We start from the raw sequence: 23,422 nt of genomic DNA, 5'->3' as shown, positions 1-23,422 counted from the left end.
TAAATTGTAAGTGATGAACAGCATTATTTTGTCTGCTCCTATGTTTATTTACAAAAGAATCTAATTATAATAATGTTCATTTTAAGAAGTGATTCAAAACAACTCAGACATAAGTCGCAAAATAATAGAAATGGTGCAGTCAGTACTTGAGTTAAAGTGCACCAAAATAACAGAACTTTGAACAACAAACTGACAACTTCAGTAATTTTCCAAATAAAAAACCTATTTATAATTAAATAAGTAATTTGTTTTTGATGATTTAATGTTTTGGAGCATTAAAAAAAATCCTGCCAATATATATATATATATATATATATATATATATATATATATATATATATATATATATATATATATATATATATATATATTTAAATTGTTTTAAGGGACAAAATATTCGGCTAAATCAGTAAATATACCATTAAACAGAATTGCTGTATAGAGTTGTCTCACAAAATACAAATTTAAAAAATAATAATAATGAGAAGAAAAAAATAAACAATTCCACATGCAAAGCTTAGATGTTTACTTACACTATTTATTGAAAGCCACAATAATTAATCCATTCATTTATTCATTAATTCATTTTCCTTGGACATTTCCCTTTCTAATTTGTGAAGTGTCCACGTCGGGGCGGTGATCTTAATAAATTGCTGTTGCAATGCGAAGCTTTTTGGATTTTCACTTTAGACACATTGTCTCCAAAAGGTTTAAATGAGGAGTTTGACATTCGTCCTTTTCTGTAATAATTTTTGAATAAGTCTTTATTATGTAATAGTGTCCCAGAGATGAGTTGCGGCTGGAGGGGCATCCGCTGCGGGGAAGTGTGTGGGATGAGTTGGCGATTATTACGCTGTGGTAGCCCCGACTAATAAAGAGATTAAGCCGAAAAGACAATGAATGAATGTTGAATGAATGAATGAAGGTTTAATAGGGGTTTGGTTTAAAGGCTTTTTGGCTATATTTTGTTGTATAGTCTGGTGTATAATATAATATATATATATATATATATATATATATATATATATATATATATATATATATATATATATATATATATATATATATATATAAATATATATATATATATATTTTTTTTTTCCTTATTTATTTCTTTATTATAATTTGTGATGCAATATTATAGTTTATGTATTTATATATTTTTTGTAATTTAATTTTTAATATCAAAGCTATAGACTATATGTGAGTGTGTATACGTATTCATGTGTATGTATATATATATATATGAACGACTGTGTATGTATACATATGCATGTATGTATATGTTGACATATATGCGAGAGGAGATCATTTGATCCGGAAATGTATAAAAAGAAGCACCTTATTGTGACAAACATTGTCTGATGAAGAGCCGGCGGCTCGAAACGTTACACGCTCTGTGTCAGCCTTTTTAATTTAATAAATTTGTATTTTTGGAGCCTTGGTGTTGCCGCCTTTGATTTACATTTAATTTGCACTTTTTGCGGTTTTGGCTGAGCACCCAATTAAGAGAGATGTGCGTGCTTTTGTACAGTTTTTTTACATTTCCCTTTCTAGCCACAATAATATTGCAAATATTAGGAAGTTCACTGTATATAATGTATATACAGTATATCATATATATTGTGTAAAAAAAAAAATAAAAAAAAAAAATATATATATATATATATATATATATATATATATATATATATATATATATATATATATATATATATATATATATATTCAACTGTATATATGTATGTTATATATATACATACAAACAGTTGTAATAAGTCATTACAACTGTAATAAACATATTCAAAAACTTCCTGAAAATGCAATATAAACATTACTATGTGCACATTTGATATTATACAATTTGCATCCATACATACATAATTTCCTTAAAAACAACAACTTTAGATGGCTCATATAAATGTAAGTTACTTTAAAAAAGTCAATAATATTCACATTAAAATTGCATTTAAGTTTCTTTCTTACTGTGTCTTAAAAGTAACTTAATTACTCTACTTAAATAATTCAAAACTTACAGAATATAAATTAAACTATTATAATTATTTACATTTGAGCACAGTGGGTAGCGTGATCGCTGAAAGAAGGTCGCTGGTTTGAGCCCTGGCTGGGTCAGTTGTCATTTCTGTGTGGATTGTGCTTGTTCTTCCTGTGTTCGTGTGGGTTTTCTCTGGGTGCTCTGCATGGGCGTAAATCTGATTTAACAGTAGGGGGGGGACAATACATATAACATTTCTTTCAAGCATTTTTTTGAAGGGGACACAAACAATACAGCCCAATTGTACTATTAAAGATATGTCCCCGCAGTTAAAAATGGTTTAATCATTATTATTATAGCATGGAGACTACGTCATTATGATTACTTTATTATTTTTAAAGTTTTTCTCAGGTTCAACGACAAAGCAAATTTTTCTTCAAAACTATTTATTACATTGTTTGTTGTGTTGTTTAAAGTCAACTGACTGACTCCTGAGGCAGAATAAATGCAGGAAAAGACATTTTCTATACTCATAATAACTAACTTGTTTACGTTACACTTGTTAAAATGACCGATCATATTGTAAATCAGTGAGCCTGTGAGGTTCATCTGCTAAACAGCCACAACTCCCAAAACATTAAAACAATTGTTCATCCCAAAAGAATGATCATTATCTCTTCAATAAAGCACAACACCCTTACCTGACATTGTACATCTAACTGACCCTGCTCTGCATGTTCCTTAATCATTTCTTTCTCCTTTGCCTGTGATTGATGTTGTGACATTAGTATTTTCATAAGCACTCATTCTGAAAGCCAGTATGCTTAATACGTAAAGTTTTTGTACTTGGTGTTTAGCTGCACTGAAAAATGATCTTATGTCCATTTTCTCTGTCATTTTATCCAATACATGACAATGCCAGACAAGTTTATTTATGCTGTATCACATTTATACACAATGGTAATTGAAAGTGCTTTACATAAAGAATGCAAAACTATCATAAAAATAATCACAACAATAAAAAAAGGTTAACATTTTAATTTCAAACTAATTAAGTAACTTAATAACAAAATAGAAACTGATTATAAAAAAATGGGGTTAGTGTGCTCAGAGTAGCAGTGCTCATTTAGCAAATACACAACTAAACAATATGCTAATTGTGGTCGTTAATGTTAAGTTAATCGCTAATACAGCAGATTCATGGAGAATTACATTGGTAATCAGCATTTTTGCCGCAACTAATTTATGAACGAGTCTGTATTAACTACATTGAAGAGAATTGCTTTATTTAAGGTGAATAAATTCCCCTACTTACTGAACATCTACATTTACTTAGCTGCAGCCACACACCTGACGTGTGCGTGTGTGTGAGTAGGTGAGATGAGGGAAAAAGCACACAGTGGACCGAACCACTTTGAGGAAGGGGAGGGGGAACTCAACTGTTTCTAAATGCATTTTAAATGATAAATGCGATTTTCCTTCTACTTAGACAATTATTTTAGGTATATATACATATATTTTTCACAATTCAGAGTTTTCTTTTTTAAGAATTTATTTATTATTATTATTATTATTGTTATTAATATTATTTTATTTTTATTTTTTTGGGTTGAGTTTTTTGGGTTGTGGGGGGAACCAGAGTGCCAGGGGGCGTAAATCCCGGTTTCCCCCACATATAGGTAAATTGAATAAGCTATAATGGCTGTAGTTTATATGTGTGAATTCAAGAGTGTATACAGTAGGTGTTTCCCAGTGATAGATTGCAGCTGCAAAGGCATCCCCTGCATAAAATATATGCTGGATAAGTTGGCATTCCACTGTGGTGACCCCTGATTAATAAAGGGACTAAGCCAAAGAGAAAATGAATGAATGAATTACATTTAGGTTTATACAAAAATAAATGTTAAATATAAGATGTATATGAGCTCTCGGGGTGGATTTCACTGAAACTAAAATGTCAGCTTGATGTCATTCTATACCTTTCACATGGTTATATCACTAAAGAGAAGATTTGGTCCCTTGTGGTGGATTTCTATAGCCCTTTTCCTTGTGAACTATATTGCCTGAAACAATAGCTTTGACTATCCTATGAAAACTCGGTGCCATGAAATGCACAAACCTAAATTAAGTTATAAGTCGAAGCCAGTCAACAGTATTGGAACCGTCAATTTGAATCAGTGTCTGCTGTTTATGCAATCTGCATCAGAGGCTCGGTGAACTGTAGCTGAGACTAGCACACAAGTATGTTTATATTCTGAGAGAGCTGTCATATACCATTAAGTCTGGTGTAATGATGAGGGAAAAGAGGTATGTTTTGAGAAGAAGTGGTTTTTCATAAAGATCTCTGTGATGGCTTGATCTATGAAAAGCAAGGCAGAACAGTGGACACTGTCAGAATGTCATCCATTAGAAGAGTTCTACGCAGTCGATTTTCTGACAGACTTATCATAGGGACTGCGACAAAGAGATTACAAGAAAAAAAAAAAAAAAAAAACTCACAGCTTGTCTGTCCACCCAGGCATAGATGCTGTTTAATGCAACACAGGCTTGTTGTGCTTGATGTGCTTCAGCCTACATTTTTGGTAAAATCACAAAAACGTATTTTAGTTTTTACATAAAATGTATACTATGAGGCAGTTTGAGGTCAGCAAATTTGTTTCTTTTTACACTAATATTATTTACCGGGACATATAAACAAACAAAGGGCTATTTGCCTGCAGTTCTTTACACATCAACCACAATGCACCTTAATAATACCTATGATTTGTAACTGAATATGTTTGCCTCACCTGTCTATCTCTATATAGACAATTTTTCAGGTATGGTCAGTAAAAAGTATCATACTGATGTAGTCTACATCGGATATAGATATGATAAAATATCAAATTATGCTTTATTATGAAGCACAGGATAAAATCTTAAATTGCAAACTTGTATATGAAAAAAAGAATGATCAAGTTTAGAGAAAAGGCTGTATAAATTAGATGAATTTAAAAAAAATGCAGTTTTGTCTATTCTTGTCTTTTTCTTTTTTTTAATGGACCAACATGTAAGTGGAACTGAAGAGTTCAAATGCAAAAACTGCCATCTAAATTTTTCAACAGGCTTGTTCTGAAAAGGTAGCTCTATATGCGTTTCTGGAGACCGCAAATTATGTAGCCAGAAGTACATATGGCTGTATTTATTTTTTTTTAAACAAACGCTACGGGGCGGTATGACGCCGTTCCTTTTCATGCTTACCAGCTGACAGCTTCCGTATGAACAGCTTTTTATGCTGTAACCAGTTTGTACTGATAGCTTGCCATGTATTCGCAGACTTGAGTTGCAGAGAGGAGTTGACCACGACGATGAGGGTTGAGTCCGGTGAAGAATAGTTCCAGAAAGCAGGTAAGACAATAACAGAAGCCAAAAATACAAAATAAATGAGTAAATACCAGGGTGAGAATGTGGTAAAGCATGGTAAAAATCATACAGGAGCTTTTCTTTTTCTGGGTTTAGGGAAGTGGGTGGGCGGGTCAATCAATAAAATTGGTTGGGTTTAGGGAAGGTTGGTCAGTTGATCGGTCAGTCAGTCAGTCAGACATTCAAACAGTCAGTCGACAGCAGCCTCTGGTAGGTTTATGCAAGAGCAGCAGGCGTGAATGGCACTGCCAAACAAAATTGAGATCTCAAAAAGCATACACAGCGGCCTCTTGTGAATTTGCAAAATCAAAAACTGCAAAAAAACAACAAACCTTCTAGGACAAATTTTGTGGTTTACAGAAATGTATATAGAGGTACGTTTTTAGAATAATCCTGGGTTGGAAATTGTTTTCTAAAGTGAGCTTTTATCTGCTGTGTGTATGCTCAGTTTACTTTTATGTCAAATAATAGCTTCTTTTCATTGGCTTTGAAGTGCAAAAAAAAAAAAAAAAACTGAACACAAACATAGGAGGCTGAGAAAAATGCAAATTTTAGAAGAAAATTTCATATGGCACTTAGGTGTTTTTGCATCTGAACTCTTCAACTGTAAAATGTCATTAACTGTCTTTACTGATTTGGTCAAATGATTGCCTTTCTTCACAAAAAATGCATCGTTGTTTTCAAAATATTACATGTTCACAGTCCCACTGCAACACAAAAAATGCATTTTGTAAAATATATATTTTTGTTGACTAAAATACTGTCTCTGTGGACAAATCTAAATATGTAAGCTGTTTTTTCTAAATTATTTTGACAAATTATATTTTAACCAGCAGAGTAACTTGCCAGACTTCACTGACTTTACAAAATAGTGAGCTGTTCAGTCAGTGCAGTACATTGACTGAAGCCAGAGCTAGCAAGAGATAGCAAGAAATAGCAAGAAAAGTTGATTATTTCAAATTTGTGATTTGTAGAATATTGCTGCTTTTCATTAACAAATTTTTATGGCCCAAGAAAGACTGGTCATTCACTAAAGGTACTTGTACAAGGGTAGAGAATGATGCAGTAAAACTTGTTGTTATACTTGTCAATGACATTTGTCATGTCACACCCCTCACTGTCTAATTTATTTATTTATTTATTTTTCTTAACAGTATAATTTAAATAAACATTGATTCCAATTGAAGTTACTATAGTTATTTAGTGAAAAGCATTGGACGAACATCTCATTTTCAGTTTTAATTTGGTTTTGATTTTGGTTTAAACAGTAAATGTGTCATTTTAAACCTGAATTTACATTATTATATTGACAAGCATTTGCTTAATTTTCTAACTGTTTATGCCCATTTAAGACATAATTAGCTGTGTCAGGCTAATATATTATTATGTAGGTTTAATAAACATCTGATACCCAGAGTGTTACAATTGTCTTTAAATCATGTTTACAGGAGCTTCTCAGGGAACACAAATGATGTGTCTTATCATTAGCAGGTCCAACAGTCACGTATAGATCCATGAATTGACTGATTCTGAGGTTGAATAAGAATGCCTTTAATGGAAAGGTCATGATTTTGGCTATTTTTATAATCCGTTCAAAGTGTTTTTAATCTAAAAATAGCATTATTCCAGGGTTATTCCAAACAGCTCTTGTATATCACGTTTGAGATCAAGTGGGCCTCTGAGCCTTTGGTTGTTCGGCTGTTCTGTGTGTATAGGGAGAATTGGATCTGTCATCTTTCATAGAAAGATTAACAATACAAGATTAATAAGGTAACATATTTAAACTGAATTATACAATAGCAAAATACTGGAGAAAAAATGGGATTGTTGACAGGTATACAATTGACACTTGTTTTAATGCTGTAGCTTGAAATTGCTAACCAGTTCAGTGCTGAACATGATAAGGATGTCTTGGTATGCACCTTAAAAAAAACTAGGACTGAAAATCTACTCTACCAAAAATAATCAAAAGGTTAGACAGCTATTGGTTGAGAAGCAAACAGAGAACTGATTCAAATGTCACTTTAATGATGAAAGCAAGTTTAATTTATTTGGGTCAGATGTGAAAGACTGTGTCCGTTATCAAACTTGATAAAAAGTGTAAAGAAGCATTGGTTGAAGAGATATTTTCTTGTGCTAATATGTATAACTCTATATACAGACAACAATAGTTATGCTGGAGAATGTCCACTGTCACACAACAAAAACAGGTGAAGCACTTAAAGCTTATTACATTGGGAAAAAAAAAAATAAAACGTCTAGTTCAGATTCTGATCTAAACCTGGGAAATTCAATCTAAGAAACTCATTAAAATAACCAAACTAATGAAGGAAGAGACTGGGAAAAAATTGGAGCAAAATCACAACAATGTAAGATATGGAATGTCCCGTGGCTGCTAACTCTACACTAACCCTATACTAAATTTTATATGCCACTAAAATGTTCATTCAACATGTTTCTAAATGGGTCTTCACTACACATATTATATATATACACATATTGTTTTAATTTTCAAATTGATTGACCTTAACTTTAACTCATGTCAGTCCTTGAACTTATTTGAACTATGAAAATACATTTCATATTCTTTCCATCTTAAAAATAATCAACTTTTAAATTATTGTATGGAAAGATGTTCTTAAATACAAACATTTATAACTGTATGCATCAAATAAACTCTTTAAAAACAAAAAATAAAATAATGAACCATATTCATATGCTTAATATTATAAATATATATATACCAAACAAGTACAACACCCCCGCTTAGACCTAAGAAAAGAAAACAGATCTGGTGCCGAGGTTTCGCATATGTTGCTGAAGTGCCTGTGTGGGTTTCACATTTAAAATATTCTCTATATAGTGTGAATTTTCCACCTTCTCCATTCTTCATCTCAGCAGGCACAAACAATGCATCTCCTTAGAGTGTTTCATGTTTTTCCATTTAAGATAAAAGGAAGACCAATACCACTGCGGTCTTAATTAACACCCTGACAGAAAGCCTCTTCACATGCTGTATCAATTAAAAGTTCAGGCTATTGTTTTAGGCAGACTGTGTCAAAGACTTGGTTATTTTACATGAGAGTTTTGAGGGAACAGATGAGTGAGAATGTAACACTTCCTCATCAAACGGAGAAGGAAATACCTCCAGCAGAGTGCTGACTGAATGCTGTTTCATGTCAATTCTGTCACCTTGTCAAACATCAAATCTGTTAGACAAGGTTATTTTGCCTTGGAGCACTCCTTCCACCCCCACACCTTCCACCAACAACAACAGTTTTTTTTTTTTTTTTCCCTCCAGTGCCAAATGTTAAAGGGATAGTTCACCCAAATTTTTTTTAAATATTGCATCATTTATTCACCCCTGACTTGTTACAAAGCAGTATTTTTGTTCTACACAAAGAATATATATATATATATATATATATATATATATATATATATATATATATATATATATATATATATATATATATATATATATATATATATATATATATATATATATATATTTTTTTTTTTTTTTAAGATTGATAAAAGCATGCAACCACTGACATCCAATCCAATCCGATGGAATTAAATACTATTGAAGCCAGTGGTTAGAAGTTTCCAATTTTTTATTTATTTTTTTTTTCAAAATATTTCCTTTTGTGTTAAAAAAAAAAAATAAATAAATAATAATAATAATAATAATAATAATAATAATAATAATAATTAATTAAAAATCTGAGGTGAGTAAATTATTACACATTATGTATTTTTGGTTGAACTATCTCTTTTTTAGAGCCCCTATTTTGCATTTTAAAAGGGTCATATTTTGGTTTTGGGGTCTCCAACAACAGGCTGATACGCAAAAGGGCAAAAAACACCTGCATTGTCTTATAATATGCATTTATTTTTACCTAATTATCCCAACTAATCCCATATGATTTGTTCAGCGATTCATTTGTTCCAAACCTCTCCTTTGTGTGAGGCTAATCTTCGCTGATTGATCTGATGACCCAGTCTGTTGTGATTGGTTGACTGGGTTCAGCGAGATACAGAGACAAACGCTCAACATGGCTATGAATTAGCAAAGTATGTGAGAGCCCAATGCAGGACAGCAATAAAGCAATGCGGTTAAACACCAGCATATTAATCTACTCCTAAACTATTATAGATCAGTCCAAGCACTGATTACAAGTTACAACTCACAATTAAATACAAATTTTTCAAACTGCACAAAATGAGGCAACAATTTTAATTACCCTTACATGTTAAAATCCTGAGGAAGAAGAAGCTGGTGCATATTAACTGCAACAATTACTGACAAAGTCCCATATATAATAGTCTCTGCTGCTCCTTCCTTTAATAACAAACGACCAATGAATCCCACATAGCAGCGTAGGTTATTATATCAAAAATTTGAAAAAATGTTTTCTATTTTTGTGAAAATGAACTTTAACCCTTTATTCCCCACTGTCGAATCACCATGTTAGTGATTCTAATCTTCCTGTCATGATAAGTCCCATGATCCACTGGCACTCCACTAGTATCTGAAGGAAAAGACACCTTACTGATTTACCGGAACCATTACTACATATTTGGTGATGTACTGTATCAACGACAATGCATTCAAGCAAAAGATCAAAACCCAACATGAATAATGTATTTGACTTTGAGTCGACCATTTTGTTAAATAATCAATAGTTGATTACACGGTGAACGCTGAAACACGGTTTCAGATTTAAACCTTAGCTGGATATTTTCATTCACTTAGTACTGTGTTAAACACTATGTGACTGGAAGGTCATTTTCAAAAACCCATGATAGGGACTCTTCAATGTTGGCTCAGTGAAGACAGTATTATCTGTGAACCAATTCAATTAATCCACATTTGGAATGAACACAAATAAAAAAAAATGTTTTTTTTCAGGGAAGTTAAAATCAAAGGTTGCCTCAGGTGGGTAAGCTAAAGTTGTCATGATAACACTGTACAATGTCAGTTCTCAGTTGTTGCATCCGAATTTGCATACGCCATTGTATGTACTACATTTAGTTTGAAACTTCAAATCAATCTGTCAACCAACCAACCAACCAACCAGCCAACCAGCCAATCAATCAATCAATCAATCAATCAATCAATCAATCAATCAATCAATCAATCAATCAATCAATCAATCAATCAATCAATCAATCAATCAATCAATCAATCAATCATTCAATCAATCAATCAATCAAGCTGCTAAATAGACTACATTGTGAAAATACAGGGTTCCACTAAATGTATTGATGTTTTTACAAAAAAGATTGATTAAGTTATCAACAGATTTACGTGAATTGAACATGACAAAAAAACAATCATACGAATTGTTTTGCTTCAGCTAATTTTAAATAATGATTTGATTTGACAAAATAGTTTTTTTCACTGTTTTATATTGTATTTCCTCCCTTATTATTATTATTAGTTTTGTTTTACTTATTTATTTTATATACTGTGTATGTTTACATTTAGTTTGTTTGCTGCTCTGTTTTGAAGAGTTTTTATGTTATATATTGTTAACTTTTTTTTTTTTTAAAGCTAAATAAAAATATATAATTAATAGAAAAAAGCAGCAAAATTGGCCAGTTTATGCACCTGTTCCAATGCATGGTAATATAAATATTTAATTGGCTAGTGAGCCTGACAGCATGGTCAAGACAATCTGCTAAAGTTCAAACTGAGCATCAGGATGGGAAATAAATGTGACTTTGAATGTGATATGGTTATAACTGCCAGATGGGCTGTGCTGAGTATTTCAGAAACTGCTGATCTACTGGGATATTCTTGTACAGCCCACTCTGGAGTTTATAGAGAGTAGTCTGAAAAATAAAAAGCAACAACTTAGCTGCAGTTCTGTGGGCATAAATGCCTTGTTGAGGCCAGAGGTCAGAAGAGAATTCTAAGAACTGAAACTGATCAAAATTTGACAGAAAAAGGGATTGCCTTGCTTAAACAGTCATCGTTTCTGCTGCAACACTTGACAGAGTCAGAATTCCTACATAGTGTCAATGGTTCTAGCTGCTGGTGTTGTAATGGCATCAAATATGTTTTCTTAGCACACCTTAAGCCCCTTAGAAATCATTCAGCATTATTAACATTTTGCATCCTAGTCGATTACTATTACTGACGATGTTTATCTTTTTTTTTAAAACACAATGTGCTGCAATCAACTGTTACCATCTGCAACTGAAAAATAAAATACTGCGAAAAATTTCAGCCTTCTACCCACAAGCGCCTTGTTTTATGCTTGTTTATATACAATAATGTAACTTCAATTTATATATATGAAGGGTTCAGATGCAAAAGTCGCTAAACACCACTTCCGCCAAAAATGACCTAATGACGCTGAGTGAATGCTTTAGGCAGTGGTGTAAAGTAACTAATTACAAATACTCAAATTACATGAAATTTTTCTCATGAATTGTAATTAACTGAGTAGTTTTATAAAAGTGTCCTTTTACTCTTACTTGAGTACATTTTTAGTGCAGTATCTGTAATTTTACTCCACTACTTTCCTTCAACCTGCAGTTACTACTTTATTTTTTCTTGTCTATGGGAATTAGAAAAAGCAGTCCTGTAATTCCTGTCCAACCCAATCACACATAGAAGGTAAATTGCATCATGAACTACTTCAAGACATAAGCACTCTGCATTGAAGCAAACTGTTTGGAAGTATTAAGTGTCCAAGAAGATGTTCAAAATCTTTACACGCATTGACCCAGAGACTGTTTAGATCAGGGATGCCCTAACACAGGCTGTTTCTGAATTAAAATAACGCAGAGAATGAACTTGCATTGGTGGAGGGTGTAATGATGTAAAAAAAGCTTCTATAATAAAATTTGCTTTCTTCTTTTAAAAAAATACAGTAAAGGATTACTGTGCATGTAGTTAATTATTTAATTTAGCTTATAATGCACATGCTTCAAATAATATATGTATATAATATATTTATCAACTGAGCTGTATAGGAGAAGCAGGTGACAAATATGTTTATTTACTTATATTTAAATGTTACCTAATATATGCTGATATATTTTGAAGAACAGTTACTTTTTCAACTAAAGAGAATATAGGTTACATTTATCAAGATTATTAAACTTGTTTAAGAAACAATTAATAAAGAAAATAGGTCACAGACATGTATGGTATAAATTCAGAAATGTATAATTGTATTTTTATCATCTATATTTTTTAGACAATTTGCTTTAGAAATGCTTAAGAAGAAATAATTAGTAAGGTATTAAATAATGACAATATATGGTATTTTTGAATAATAACTGTTTAAAAAAAATATTTACTTTTTGTTTTTTACAATTTACTTAATATTGTGCTTTTACTAATATGTACTTACACTGAAACTAATCATTTGTTACAATGTACTTATTGTTTAAATATATGTTTTTACATTGTACTTATGATTAATTACATGCATTTGCATCTGTAATCAATTTATGTAGTTACATTAAACATACCTTTAACCCACCCTTAAACCTACCTATACCACCAAACCTGTCTCTAACATTACCTGTATTCTACTTCAAGAGCAACAGAAGGGTTACATTATGAACACAGTAAGGACATTTAATTTTATTTTGATGCAAGTACATATAAGGCCACTTAATATAAACTGGGACCAACTTTTTTAAGCATAACAATTATTTTTTATTAATAAATAAATGAATGAATGATGAGTTTATCTCCTATTATATATGAAATATGAGTTGATTTTATTAGGGGAATAATTGAATTAATTCGTTTTCAGACATAATAATTAGAAAAAGTCATATACTGTAAATACAATTTTAATCGTGTAATTATTAATTTATAATGAATTTATTAGCTATGGTTAGCTGTTTGTTTTTGGTTAGTCTGAGAACACATATGTTTACTTCTGGATTTTAAGAAAGAAACAGTACAAACAGAATCCATAAAAAGTGCTCCTTGGAGAATAAGGGGGAAAAAAAGAGTAAACTAGAAGTATGGAAGACACAATGTCCAGTGTCTCACCGAGACTGCAACAGCAGTGCTGACTTGCATTGCTATCATCTTTATCTCTGGTGGCACCTTATTTTTGTCCATGTGGTGAGAGAACAACAGTTGTTCAGTCAGGAAATGGAGAATTTCACAATCCATCTGAGATTCTCTGGTGGCCTGTGCCAGCAGAACCTGAGTCAGAGACGAGGCAGCCATTAAAAGCACCACAACAGCAGTCTTCTCATTAGCACCACACTGAGCTGAGGTAGCAGCCAGCTGCATACACAAATTACCAACTGGGTGAGAAGCGTGCAGAAAAATGTTGTGGCCTTACAATGACATCAGCTGCTAAGGCCATATTTTATTCAGACCTATAGTGTGGAGCTCGGGTAACATCGGGAAAAGGGGATCTTTTAGTGACCTAAACACAGTCTGTTTAGCTATTGTCACTCTATTCTCAGATTCATATTACATAGATGCACACCTGTCACATATACATTTACAAAACAACAACAACTGGGGAGTATTTCCAAAAAACATCATTAGCCCACAAGTTCCATCACTGCCAACAAAAATTCAGCTTTTCCAAAACCAGATGGCAGTTCCAATGAACACAACAGCACTGCAAAACTGAGTGGTAAGAACTACAACTCTCAACTCTCATTTATCACATATACGTTATATGGTGGTAGCTTACTAAGGCAAGGGAGGTGAGCGCGAGTAATTGAAATGCTCCAACTACTCAAAAAGCAGATAACAGCACAATTCTCTGCTTGTGAGTTTGCTGGACAGTCTTTCACTGACAGGGAAGTACATCAGAACCCAACTATGGAGAAAATGAAAGCTGTAATATCTCTCTCTCTCTCTCTCTCTCTCTCTCTCTCTCTCTCTCTCTCTCTCTCTCTCTGTGGCCTCTTTGGCCTTCTGTTACAACAATGACGATACTTGTGGATCGAGGCACGAGAGTGTCTGCAGAGTTAGTTTTCTCCACCGCATTGCCGTCCAAATGGATCAGCTAATCGCCATGGCCGTTTAACATCAGTGTACATGTCACTGTTTGCTGAACAGCGCCAAAGCCGTCTTTTCTGATGAGCGCATGATCAATCAAAGACGTTTAAAAACTCGCACAACAACATTCAGAAGTTAAGTTAAAGGTACAGTACATATATCTGACTGCTTGTATTAAAGGACAAAATTGTAATACAAATATTATATAAATGTATTTATGAATGACACATTTTAATACAATAATTATTGTGTTGTTAAGTAAAATATCAAATTGTTTATGGAAAGCATCGTCAATGCACCGTGATGCACCGAGATATCTTATTGAGCCAAATGGATGGTGTAAGAATAGTAACTGAACTGAACCGTGAGACCAGCAGAGGTTCACACCCCTAATGAAAACCCTCTTAAAACAAAAAGCAGACCAACACCACATGAAACAAATTATTTTTGTATTTTATTTTTAGTTTTGTTTTGATGTGAAGTTTTTGAGTGGCTGATTTAAAAAGAAGCTGCAGATTGCAAGCACAAACAACGCTGAGCCATTTAAATGTTGAGAAGCAAGCTCATTACTTGGGTAACAGTAACAAAAACCCTGTGTCATGCAGTTGTTTATGTAGTAGGAGGAGATCAGATACACTCAATAGATGATTTCGTAGAAAGGTTTATTGTGCTGTGATTTTCTGTGTTTTTGGTCTTACCAATATTCCCAACCCAGGCTCATTCTGTTTACATACCTCTATATACATTTCTGGAGAGAGCAAAATATGTCATAGGAACAATGTTTTTTTTTGTAGTTTCTGCAGTCAACCTCGAACACACACACACACATACACACAAATAAATATATATTAACAGGTGTTAAATACAATTTCGGGTGCCAGGCAAGTTTAAAACTTACCAAAAATAAATCTCAATTATATAATTAGTTAACCAGGATAACGAAAACACAGTTTATACAAAATACAAACATAAGAGTAACATAGAACCATACAAAAAAGAGAACAAGAAAATAGGATTCAACATGGAAATATTTAATGAACTAATTTAAAAGGCAAGTTCAAATACAAGTAACAACCATAAATAAAGTCAATATCCCACGATCATTTTAAGTAACACAAGACAAAAATTCCCCTCAAAAAACAACAACAAAGAATCCAAGAAATAAACATACAGAAACTTTCAGTTTTCTTAAATATAATTAAATTAAAACAAGTGTAAGTTGGGTGATGAATGTATGTATGTGTGTGCATGCATGAAATTGACCCAATCGACTTGCAGTGGTGGTTTCAAGAGGTTACACGTCAACAGTTCACTGATTGGCAGGTGACTTGGCAGTACGGATGGGAGATGTGACAGATAGGCAGCAGTTTACCATCACCGGTAACTTTGCAGCACATTACCAGGTAACTTGTAGTACGGTGGCTATTGAAGACAAGTCAGTGTAAATGTGAGCAGCACCCTCTTCTCTTCCTCACCTTCCTCAGACAAACGCCCAGGCAGAGCCATACCCGCAACTTGGTGACACTAACACCACTCCCACACAGGAGGTCAGACTGCCGTTCATCAAAAAAAAAAAAAACCTCTTATATATAATGACTAGTCCTCACATCCAACGGTGATGAACTCATTTGTAGAAAGCAGTAATAAGGAAAGCAAACTCAAAGGGTAGAACAGAAAGTTTCTGTATTGTCACAGTACACTTTTTGGGATCTCAAATTTATCTAGTGAGCGCTATTCACACCTGCTGTTCTCACGAAATTCGCACCCTGTTATTAACTTGTGTATTTAATTTTTTTGCTTTTGTTTTTGTCTTGCTTTCTGGAAGCGTTGTTCACCAGACTCAAACCCTGTCAAACACGGTTAACTTTGCATTGCGTCTCAAGTCTGCCAACGTACGTTTTCAGGTAAACACCAGAAAAACACCAAACTGGTAACACCAGAAAAGCCATCAATACGGAGGTAAGCGGTCAGCTGGTAAGTGAGAAAAGTAATGACATCATACCACCGCACAGTGTTCATTTTAAAGACGAAATGCAGCCATGCATTCTACATTTTCAGACTGAGCCAATGTTGCATATTCCATTAGGTATTCCACCAGACTACACATGGAAATTCATGGCCAGAATAAACTACAGAATACACTAAATCGTATGCCAACAGTCAAAACTTGGCTCCAAAAGACTTTGCAATGATTTATATTCACTGTTATTACTTGCTGAAAATAACTGATGGCTTTTCACTTTTCAAAACACAATGTGTCTTCACAGCCTTTCATCAAAATACTTTCCTCGCCTCTGAAACAATTTTCCTATTTTGCAAACATATAACCTATATATTTTACTATCCTCTGTAATAAAGAAACAAATTTTCTTCAACAAATTTTGATTGAATATTCGGTTTCACCTTACCAGAATAAAATAACTAGCTTCAAAAGCAACACAATATCTGTTCCAACATCAAGCTCAGAATGCATCTCACAAAAAGTGTAGTTTACTGGTAAGAGGTCTTACTAGATATGAAAACATGCGGCACTGACATATGGCCATGCGATGTTTGTGTAGGAAATTACACGGGTGAGAACGCAAACAATCACAATGTCATTGCCATGCGGAAACCAGGACTCTTTAGAAATAGTAGAGACATAAAGGTTTTGCAGGAAACATTAGTGTTATCTGAGCTGAATGAGATGGATCCACCAAAGCGTGGCGATTTTATTTTCCATTTACTCCCCCGCAGAGCATCAACAATGACCTGAAAATTTATGAAAAACATTTCAGCACACAACAATGACTAGCAACTGCCTCTAGAGGGGCAGATACATCATGATGAGCTGTGGTGCAGGAAATTGAGAAGAAAGACGGCTTATTTATCAACAGGCTATGGTTTTTTATCAAGCAAAAAAAAAAAAAATGAAGAAAACAATACGAACCAGACAGAAGGTTGGACAGATGGGAACATGGATATAAAACTTGTCTAAGATGCTGAGACCGTCTGAGCAACTCAAAATAAATCCATCATTTACAAGCCAGCTCTACCACCACACCTGCGTGGCTAGGCAAGAAATTTCCAACATAAATACTGACAAAGGAGGATTCTGGCATATCATTTATACACGCACTAAGCCCTGACTGAATTTTCACAGCAAACACACCATGTCAGCATTCACAAGCGTTTTCTTGCTCCAGAGATCAAATTCATCATAGCTGTTGGTTCACTTCTAAGAGGACCACGGTAGTAATGCAGCAACTAAAATGGGTTGAAAATACTGAAACCAATAATGAAAAGAGAGTGAGATAGAAAGAGAAGAAAAATATATCCAACATAGGATCATTCTGAAAACGTAGTCATATATACATTTCTGGTGATTGCGTATTATGTAGCCAGAAATACATACGGCTGCATTTTGTACGTAAAACAAATGCTACAGCATGGTATGATGGCGTTCATTTTGCGCTTACCAGCTGACCACTTACCTCCGTATGGAATGCTTTCCTGCTGTTATCAGTTTGTCCAATTTACTTGCCATTAGTTTGGTGGATTTGCAACGCAGAGAATAGTTAATTACAACAAAGGGGTTCGAAAATGGTTCCAGAAAATGTGTTAGACAAAAACAGAAGCCAAAAAATAAATAAACTAAAAACAAGTAAATAACAGAGTGAGACTATGGTAAAATCTGAAAATGTATTTTAAAAACTGTTGGTTAGGTTTAGGGAAGTGGGTGTCTGGGTCAATCTGTGTTTTTGAAAACACTATTGGTTGGGTTTAGGGAAGGAGGAGGGTGGGTCAGTTAATGGATCAGTCATTCAGTCAATCAACAGCTGCCTCTGGTGGATTTACACCAGAACAGCAGGCATGACATGGCCCTCATGTGAGAAATTTAAGATCTTAAAAAGCGTACAAAGCAGCCTTTGGTGGATTCTCGAAAAAAAAAAAAAAAAAAAAAACATACCTCATAGGACATATTTGGCGCTCTCCACAAATGTATATAGCGTTTTGTTTTCAGAATGAGCCTGGGTTGGAAATATCATCTGCATCTGCAAAATATTGTTTTAGCTTGAATGAATGATGCTGAGAATAAATTGTATCTGCCTATTTGTGTTGTCAGTTTGTATGAACTGTGCTACTCGATTCACAATTACACAAATCAGAAAACATTGGAAACATGCCTAAAACATCTGTGTCAAATGCAATTAGCACAGTGCAGTTCTCCATGTTGCAGGCTGGTTTTGAGTGCTGGATTGTAAAGGGTGCATAAATCTACCATAGTGAGACATTAGCTAGATATCTCAACTGTTTTAAATTGAAGTAATCTTGACTGGTGATGTACACAGCAATGCAGTAACAATTGTTTTTGAAAAGGTTTTTGCACAGACTTTGTCATTTATTTACATAGATAAGAAATACATATATATATATATATATATATATATATATATATATATATATATATATATATATATATATATATATATATATATATATATATATATATATATATACATTTTGCATTATTCATACCAATGATAAGGTTTTTGTAAATTGTATACCAAGATAGGCTCATTCTGAAAAACATCCCCTATATACATTTCTCGAGATTGCAAATTATGTAGCCAGAAGTACTGAAAAACGAACGCTACGGGTCGGTATACCTCCGTATGGACGGGTTTCGCGCTGTTACCACCAAGCAGACACACAACATCAAAGGACATTAATAGTAGGTTATATTTAGGTCAGCAGCATCTAAGGACAATGTTATTTTGATGTCCAATAATCACATCAAATGACGTTGATATTTTGTTGATTTTAGGTTATTTAGGTAAGTGACCAAAATCCAACGTCAAGCCAACATCTTAAATCAATGTCATATTGATGTCAAATACTGGCATTTATTCATAGAGTATGGCAACCAAAATCCAATGTTTGATAGATGTCATACGGGTAACATTAACACAACGTCAGGCTGTAACATCATTGGACATTAATATTTTGTTGTTTTTAGGTTGTGTTGGAAAGTAACCAAAATGTGACATCTATCTGACGGTGGACATTGAGATCGGCCTGACATTGGGTTCTGACATCAACCCAATTTTCATTTCCAAACAAAATGCAAGGTTCCACAGCATTGGGGTACAACGTCAATCTGATGTCATGTTGACATGCTGATGTCCAATCGGCTTGCCATGGACATCAATGGACTTGAGACGTAAAGGGGAGTTGACCATGGCAACAGGATTCGAGTCCGGCGAAGAACAATTCCAGGAAGCAGGTAAGACAAAAACAGAAGCCAAAAAATAAAATAAACAAGCAAGTAACCGGGTGAGAATGTGGTAAAACCAGAAAATATATAAAAAAAATAAATAAAAAAATCAGGCAAAGGCTTTTTTTTTCTGAATTGCTTTTTAAAACTATCGGCTAGGTTTAGGAAAGTGGGTGGGTGGGTCAATCGATGCTTTTAAAAACACTATTGGTTGAATTTAGGTGGAAAGAGGATTAGTCGATTGGTCAGTGAGTCATTCAACATGGGCCCCTGGTGTATTTAAGCGAGGACAAAAACAAAAACTGCTGAAAAAAACATACGTATTTAGACGTATTTGGCACTCTCCAGAAATGTGTATAGCGCTGCGTTTTCAGAATGAGCCTGGGTCGTTATATACTGTACATGCAAGAACAAAAAAGCCAAGTCTTTTAAAAATCAAGACGGCAAACAACAATAACAGAAAAACATGGTCACTGGATGGAAATGAACATAAATAAGACATCTCAGACAGATGGTACTTCTATTCTGCTGGAGAGCAAAAAAAAAGATGTCACATTGTAGAGTTCCCACCCGCTGCCTCCAAACACCCCCCACGTTCATTCTAACTCTGGGCTCCGACCAACTGCTTCATTTCGATCTAGGTGGTAACAGCACATAATGATTCCTCAATTTAAGTGCTGCCATTGTCAGATTGATGCTTCCAGCTCTGAGGATGGCAAGTTTACTAACTCTGAGCAGTGCAAAGTGTCTGAGTTCTGTACACAGGCTCTGTTGAATTCAAACTGTTCTTGAAGGTCAATACGATTTCTAACAGAACTCTTACAAATAGTAAATATATAATGTTGAACATCGATTTTGACATAATTTTCTTCAATTCTAAGGCAACTGAGAATAAGCAGAATCTCTGTAACTACACCATCAGGTGTTACTGCTCAATAGGGCCTTCTGCTGTACTGAATTTTCCATAAAGCTGCTTTTGAAACAATGCTCATGTTCCTCCCGCTGCAAAACAGTTAAGTGCGAACCTCATAAACCTTAAAGAGGATTTTTTTTTTTTCTGCAAACTACACTTTTATAAGGTGTTTGAGCACTGATGTGAGTCCACAGTGTGTGTAAACAAGCTGTAAAAATTGACATTTTTTCCCATAAAACTTGTTTTCCACCATTCCAGATTTTCCCCTACCCTTACATAAGAGTAAAAAAATCCCCACCCATTGCTGGCGATGGTCTGCCCTATAACTGTAGCATAGATCAGTGGTCCCCAACCACTGGACCATGGACCAGTACCGATTCGTAAATTAATTGGTACCAGGCCGCACAAGATATTATTAATTATTTCCGTTTTATTCATTATCTGAGTCTGAATGATCTTTTATTTTGAAAAAAAATAAATGACTCTGCCAAAGCATCATTCTCTTGCTTGCATCTCGATCACTTCAGCACCCAAATTTAACCCACAAGCAGCAAAATGAGTAAGAAACAGACGTCTTCGGAAAGTTTCGATAATCTCAAACACAAAATAATAAAACCCTTCCGTGCTTTTTTCATTCATTCATTCATTCATTCATTCATTCATTCATTCATTCAATCATTTATTCATTTTCTTTTCGGCTTAGTCCCTTTATTAATCTGGCATCGCCACAGCGGAATAAACCACCAAGCTATCCAGCATTTGTTTCACGCAGCAAATGCCCTTCCAGCTGCAACCCATCACTGGGAAACATCCATACACACTCATTTACACACATACACCACGGACAATTTTAGCATACCCAATTCATCTTCCACACATATCTTTGGACCTGTGGAGGAAACCAGAGCACCCAGAGGAAACCCATGCAAACACGGGGAGAACATCAAACTCCACACAGAAATGCCAAGTGACCCAGCCGAGGCTCAAACCAATGACCTTCTTGCTGTGAAGTGATCATGCTAACCACTGCGCCACCCATGCAGTGCTTTTCTCTATAAATAAAACTGGCATCAACAAGACAGTAATGTTTTGTCAGCTTGTTGTCCCCATCCCGGTCTGTGGTAAAATTGTCAAGCGTTGACTGGTCCTTGGGGATAAAAAGGATGGGGACCACTGGGGATCCTTCCTGAGCAAGCTGCAGCAGTCAGCTTTTTTTTTTTTTTTTTTTTACTTGCTTTAGCAACTAGATCTTCAAATGAATGAATGAATGAATAATTGTTGTAATTATTTATTTTCTGGATTTTTTTGAGATTTATCATAGTTAATTGCATTCTTGTACACAGCATTAATCAATTAATTTAATCAAATAGTTTATTGCATATTTATTCATTAATTTACTTTCCGGCTTATGGTTCCTTTATTAATCAGGGGCCGCCACAGCAGAATGAACCGCCAACTTATCCAGCATATGTTTTGCGCAGCGGATGACCTTCCAGTCACAATTCAACACTGGGAAACACCCAGACACTCTTGAATTCACACACAAACATTGGCCAAATTAGTTTACCCAGTGCACCTGTATCGCATGTCTTTTGGCTGTGAGGGAAACCAGAGCAAGCAGAGGAAACCTACACAAACGCAGGGAGAACAAGCAAACTCCACACAGAAATGCCAACTGACCTAGCCGGGGCTCGAACCAGTGACTTTTTTTCTTTGAGGCGATCATGCTACCCACTGCACCACGGTGACATCCTTATATTGCATACTTTTATTTGAAAAGTTCTGATCTATGAGCAAAGTGCAATGTCACTTTAAACAACTGAGGTGTTTATAGCAGTATACCCTTTACCCTTTAATTGTAAACTTGTAATCAAATTAAATCTAAGAACATTGCAATTTGCCAGGTAATAATTAGGTGATCATCACAACAGTGGTTCTTAGTTCCTGTCCTTGTTCTATATTGTTCTTAGATAACCAGCTATGAGACCTTTATCCATTAACTGTGTTCAGAATTGCAGGGTCCCCACATTGTTCACTACTCCCTACTTACCTGAGCTTGTGACTTTACTTCACTTTAGAACATTCATTCATGGATTTGTGCAATGCCGCTGCCTAGAGATTATGTATTGTAATATGTGGGGTTCACACTAAAAGCTAAATTAAGTGTATTTTGTGTGCATAGATTAAATATAAATTCAATGAAAATATGTGAATATATGTGAATTTCTACCAGGTGCCATGACTGATGCAGGACATGCAATGCATTTGCTGCCAACTTGAAGCGAAAACTATCCTGCAAGTCGAGCGAGTTTGACATAGTGCTTCATACTTGATGTGAACCTAGCATTAAGCCCATTCCAAATGTTCTCATTATTTAAGATGCATGATGATGTCCATCCCAAGCCAGTGTTCATCTATTGTTTTTGTATCACCTACTGTGTGTGTTCAAAGTCAGTGAGCAATGGACTTTATAAATTATAAAAAACAACTATAATTAAAAAAAATAAAATAAAACTTAACTCACAATAAAATAATTGTTGGTGTTAATCATCAATATGTTAACATGATAAAAACGCAATAAGTTTTTCTGCATAGAAAATGTATTATTATATTCAGGGCTTAATTTGTGTCTCATTTTACCGATGCCCCTCCTTAACTGCCTCTCCTCACCCATCCGCTGTTCACTTTCACTTTCTTCAACCCCCCATGCCTCTTCACTTTCGTCCACGACAACCAACCCCACCCCTGGCTTTTAACTTACGTCCGCGACACTTCTACATCCTTGGGTAACATGCCATATTTGTTACCCGGATATGTTCCGTGACCTCGCAATTCACAAATTAAGCACTG

The 23,422-nt window shown here is 34.3% G+C and overlaps 1 protein-coding gene across 1 annotated transcript in view; it reads right to left on the bottom strand.

The window, feature by feature from the left end:
• Positions 1-23,422, bottom strand: part of spon1a (spondin 1a) — a 316,060-nt gene that overhangs the window by 197,804 nt on the left and 94,834 nt on the right.

Source organism: Danio rerio, chromosome 18 (genome assembly GCF_052040795.2).
Source record: "Danio rerio strain M-AB ecotype USA chromosome 18, GRCz13ab, whole genome shotgun sequence".
Taxonomy (NCBI): Eukaryota; Metazoa; Chordata; class Actinopteri; order Cypriniformes; family Danionidae; genus Danio; species Danio rerio.
This window is presented reverse-complemented; position numbering and strand designations above follow the sequence as displayed.